Below are 6,000 nucleotides of genomic sequence, written 5' to 3'. Positions count from 1 at the left end.
CTTTTCTCCTCAGTTTTAATTGCTTATAGCCTTCACTTAAGCATATTTAGAGTCAGAGCACCAAAATCTGAAGTGATCTCTTGCACTTCCTGTGATCCATAGGGGTGAAAGCCGAGCCAGCTCTGTTAGCTCCCTGATTCTGCCCAGACCCACACTGCCTTTCTCCCTCTGACACCTGTCCTGGGCCATTTCAGCTCACTGAATTTGTAGAAAGTGAATCCAGACTATAAATACAAATTGTTTTATAATTGCTAGCTGCCAGGGGCTCAGCCATGAAAGAGGAACAGAGTTAACACCATCCTCAACTTAAAACAGTTTAACCCCCCATCTATTGATTCCCAAGAGACTGGTTTGTGTTGTGAAGGAAAACAAACGAGATTACATTCCAGCAGAACGAGATTCAATTAATGTATTTTACCTTACAACTAGAGAGGACAACAAGTGTGAACACAATTACTGTGGCTCCACCAGTAGATACTCATTAAATTGCTGTACCTGCCACTTTCAATTGTGTGATCCAGTCCCCAGGGTTTGGGCTCTTCTGTTTTTTTACAGTTTGAAAGAAATGGAGACAATAGGAGTAGACATACCAAAGTCTTCTCTCAGTCATAATTTAATTTTCTAACCAGAAAGGAGCATTAAGGTGGCTTCAGTCCCATGGGTTTATTTCAAAATTTGATAGGTCTGCAGATCCCCACAGCTTTCTCATTATTGATCTTTCCTAACATTGCTGGTTAACTGTCAAAGGAAGGGGATCACTTTTTGAGTGGTAAGACTGATGATATTTTAAGTATTTTATGCAGTCAGATAGCCATCCCTCTCATGTATTAAGGTCGTTGTGTTTAATTGAAGATGGTGGCTAAATTAAAAAAGAGTAATTGCTCTTGCCCCCTCTTTTTATTAGTAGTAAAAATTTGATCAAACCATTCCCCAGAGTGCCAGGAAATCTAAGTGAAAATAGTATGAATTAGCTTGTGACCTGATTTTTACTGGTTTTGGTGGACTTCTGCTGATCTATTATGGCATTTCACAACAAAGTTTTCCTTGCTTCCCATAAAGCAAACAAGAAACCTGGATGGTGCTATTAATTTTAATGAAAACTTCCACTGCGTGTTTAAGTTTTGTAAGAAATACTCTTCTACTAATAAAGTTAGATAGCTGTTGTTCAGATGTAGGTTCAAAACAGGGAAGTCAGTTTCAAGATGTAAAAGACCACAGCAAAATAAACTAAAACTAGGTGATTTATTATTCTATTTGACTCTTTCATTCTTTCTCCTTATGATGTTCAAAAATAAATCAATCACGAGACTTAAGAGAATGTGAAGACAATGATAGTCTGTTTTTATTAAGATACAAAAGTTTTGCAATATCTGTCACAAGTCAGCCTTTTTTTTCTGAGTCAGACTTGAAAGAAGTCCTTCTTTATAATAATCAGTGTATAAGCATCAGGGACATGTATTTCATAAGCATTAGATTTGGAGGTGTCAATAAAGAATATTACAGTTACAATAATATTTTCTTTTTATGTGGTTATTTTTAGCAAAATACTCAGAACTGAAATTGTAAGATGCCTTAATTGCTCTGAGTTATACTGTAAATTAAAATAAGATTTCCAATATGCTTTTCACATAAAAAGGGGAAGCATTTAATGTTGATTTCATGTAATCCAATCATAACTTAGGTAAGTTCAATTTGATACATGTACTAAAACCAAGTAGGTAATTTTGCTGCATAGCCAAAGGGATGGATTTGTTCTGAATGTTTGTATTTGTATCATCTGTTGTAGGGGAGTTGGTTCTCTGCCAAGTATCCCAATCACAGTGGGAAAGACCCTGAAAGGGTCCCTGAGGAGAGGCAGGTTTTAAGGGTGGACATGGAGAGGTAGGTTTAAAAGGGGTAAGTCACTGCCTGCGAGATGTGACAGCCCCTGAAAAAGACTCAGCTGCCAATTTGCCAGCAAGTGCTGACCCTGTCTCTCTACACAGAGAGGTGGACAAGTGTGCCCAGCTCAAGCAAGGGCCCTTCCCTCCCTCCCTCCCTCAGTGAATGCACAGATTGGAGCTAATTCAGGGGCTCTAGCGGGGTGGGGAGGCAGCTCTCACCTGTACAGTAATTTGTCTCTTTCTACATGAAGGTCTGGAGTTTCCACTTCGAGGAGCTTGTTGAGCCCAACCCCTAATTAGTGGAACAGGAAGTTTTAACTAAATGCTTCAGAATCATGAGGTTTATATATGATTTTTATCAACACAGGAGTTAATAACTGCTGCCCTTCAGAGATAAACGTTAAAGGCCTGAAAATCATTGCCTCCCAACACTGACTATTGGTTTCCCTTTTGGTCGTTAGTTATTGTTTCTTCTTTTTGCTGCTTCCTCATAGATTGTTTGGATTTTTTTAACAGAAACCAGGAATCTCATGTTTTTGATTCCAGTAGCTGATGCTTTAAGACAACCCAATATAATAAATGTATGATAAAATCATTCCGAAGCTGAAGAAAAGATTCGTGCAAGGCAAAACCAAAAGGAGCTGAGTTTGTGAGGTGTACAAAGCTCTCATACTCTTCTTTAGGTCTTCAGCGCTGTACATGAATGCAACACTGTGACTACTGTTTTCAAGCAACCTTTCAGAGGTGTCTTACAGTGGGAGGTGTATGCAAGCAGGAGATCTGCATATCCTACTTTAAGAACCACAGCTCATTTACTTGAGGAAAATAACACAAAGATTTAGCTCCAGCCCCTCTTGGCATTTCCTCTTGGGCCTTCAGTGGGGGGTGATACAACTGCAGATAGATGCTTGCAAAATAATTTGGGAGCAACCCACACCACACCAAACAAATCCATAATATTAGATTTTTCCAGAATTATTTTGGGACTTTGAAATAGATCTGGTCCCACTGCACAGAGATGAACTTTATCAGGATAGCTTTTCTGGGACAGATTGCAACAAGATTTCCTTGTGGGTTTGGGATGAACATACGGGGCATGTTAGATGACTGATGAAAATGCTAGAACTACTCCATGACAGTCTTCTCAAGGTGGTTAGTGCCTGTGAATTTCTTTCTTTATTCTGGTTGTCTTGTCATCTTCCAAGACAATTTTTCCTCACACAATTTTTTTCTCCAGTTACTCAGCGAAATTGTTAGGAATGTAAATGCCTGAAGAACAGGCTTTTAAAATTGTTTTCTTTTCCTCCTGAGATAGAAAAGGCAGCGATGAAAAATGTTGGGAGCTGAGGATTGGCAAAAGGTGCCAATCCAAGCTTTATCCAGAGGAAAGATGCAGCAGTCTGGGAGGTTCCAGGGGTGCTCCTGGCAGGAGTAGCAGAGCACAGAGCCATTCCTCCCTGCAGCCAGTTTGCTGTACTAGCAGGCATAGCTGCAGGCTGCTATCAGCATAAACCTCCAGCTATTTTCATTTCATCAAAAGAAGTGCAAAGTTTGCCTCTAAACAGATAAAAAATTCTCTAAAAGAGTCTTGGGTTTTTTCAAATAAGGGAAAGATGCAGCGAGCCAAGCCCTGTGTCCTGTGCCCGTGTGGGTAAAGGTGTGTGGAGAGGCATCAGGAAAGGCTGAGGAGCAGCTTCTAGGAGGCTGGGTTGAAGCTGAGTGAACAGCTGGATGTGAGCCTGTATCACCAGCATTAAGTTAATGAGGGTCGAGAGCCTAAGGCACACAAATCCAGCCAGGTCTCCTTCTGGAGAAGGAGCTTTGGCAGCACCTTGGCTGCCAGGGATGGCGGCAGAGCAGGGACCATCAATGGCCAAGGGATGCTCAGGGCAGAAACAGGCAGGTGTATTGCAGGCAGGCTTCGTCTCACCTCAGCTGCCTCCGAGATCTGTAGGTGCCCTGTGGGAGCTAATCAGCCTCCCAAGCCCCCAGACTTCTTAATTTTACTGATTTAAAAATAGCCTCAGGCTCCTTAAGGGGCTGCAGCTGAGGAGACTCCCTTGTAACTCAGCTGGCTGAACAGGCCCTGTTAAACTCACCTGCTCCCTCAGGTCCCCCACAAGGATGTTTTCCAAGCGTGGTAGAAATAGACATTTTTACATTTCTGTCTTTGCATGCATGCCGATTCCTCCATGTTTTGACAGAAGGACACATGGCACAAGGAGATGGCTACAGGGGGATGCCAGTGCTGGCATAGAGCAGAGATTTGGCAGAAGAAATCAACAAGGACAAGCCAACAGGACTTACTGTAGAGGCCACAGACTTCCCTTCTTCAGAGTTACTAACGTCTCAGAGGGATCCTGCTACTTCTCATGCCACAGGTTAGGGGACTTTGGGTTTTATTTATTTACAGTGGTACCATTTTGCATGTGCAGGAACAGGATAGCTGGTGAGGCTGTTTGGATTCTGCCACAGGATCTGTTGGAGGAATGAAGACACATTCCCCATGCTGTGCCTCTGAATCCTCTCCTGGGCCTTCCCATTACCTTCAGCTCTGCCAGAAGGCTGAAGGATGTTCCTGTGGTAAATCTCGTAATCTGTCTGCTGGACAAAGCACCAGGCACCTGAGAAGACCTATGGCTTGTTGACAGCCAGCCTGGTTATCCCAGTGGTAAGTGCCACAGACAGACAGACACACCCCTTGGGATCCCAAAAGAAAAACATTATATTTAAAAAGATGAGATACTTCCATTTCTGATAGATAGGGCACTTTTCACTGCAGAGCAGCTACCCACAGCTGCTGCACAGCACCGGCAGTGTCCATAAACCCACACACTAGCTTCTCCTAATACCCTGCTCAAGTAACCCAGCCCGAGTCTATTCCTTTCAGCTGTGCATCCAGCTCCAGTAATAAGTGTTTAATCCCACTGAAGCCCACCTGCTGCAGGTCTTGCTTCTGAGGGACCCCACCACAAACTCTGGATGTTTCAATGGGTATCACCCCCTGTGAATGGGAGCTTCTGACACCACAATGCTGCAACATGCATTTCTACATAAAATTCACCTTGGGACATGTTTCCCTTGCTGAGCAAACTAAATCCGAGTTCTACAAATGCCACATCTTATCAGGGCCATTTTCTTTATCAGTTTGATTGCAAATTGGCTTGAGTCTATAGACTCCTAGAGCATGAAGCCACATCCAGCTAAGTCTTAGAAGCTGTAAACTAAAGGAGATGGCAGCTGTTTCTCTCTGGAGCATTCATGAGGTAATAATAGTAACAATAAGGGGAAGGAAAATAGAGCAGTTTCATTGTGATATTTTTTAGAAAGTAAGGATTCCATTGAATATAAAATTATCATTGATTTTAGGCACTTTGATGGACTAATGTTTGGTTTTAGTGGAGTAATTTTCTGAGAAGAGCAGAAAAAGCTGTGTCAAGAGGGAACAACCTTCACTTTGTATAGAGAGGTGCTGCTGGGTAGGAGTGCTGGAGTCCTTTATTTTAATGGGATTAATTATATTGCACAGGAAACCTGGATTTGAAAGCAGTTCCTCTGATACATTCCTCTTCAGGAGTAATTACCTGCTGCATTCACCAAAGCTCAAAGGCTGATCTTGTATCGCACTGGATCATCTGCACTATGGCTAAAATTAAAACAAAGGGAGAGGAAACAAATAAGAAAGGATGTAAAACTCCCAAATGTCAGGTCTAAAAGAAAGTCCTTTCCACCAAGATGCAAGGTGGAACGCCTTTTAGAGTGAACATCTGATGTAGTTGGAGGTGAAACACAAATAAGAGAATAATTATGCTGCACTTGGTTTCCACCAACTGGCTCCTCACCACATGATGTCCCCTGGCTGCTTTACACCTTCTGCTTACCATGGGGTTTCCATCATACCCAAAGACCTCTCATCAAAATTTTTCCTGTGGACAGCATTCACTAGGAAAGACTGGCAAATTTCTCTGGCCAAATTATAGGAAGCAGAAAGCTGCTTCTGCTGCTGAGGTGGGGGTTCGTTTTCAGTCAGCCTGCCCCATCTCTCTTCTCCCTGACCATAAAATGTTGGACAGAGCAGATGAGACATTGCCTGCATGGAAGTCAGATCCTCTCTAGG

The sequence above is a fragment of the Corvus cornix genome, chromosome 1 (assembly GCF_000738735.6).
Source record: "Corvus cornix cornix isolate S_Up_H32 chromosome 1, ASM73873v5, whole genome shotgun sequence".
In the NCBI taxonomy this organism is placed as follows: domain Eukaryota; kingdom Metazoa; phylum Chordata; class Aves; order Passeriformes; family Corvidae; genus Corvus; species Corvus cornix.
This window is presented reverse-complemented; position numbering follows the sequence as displayed.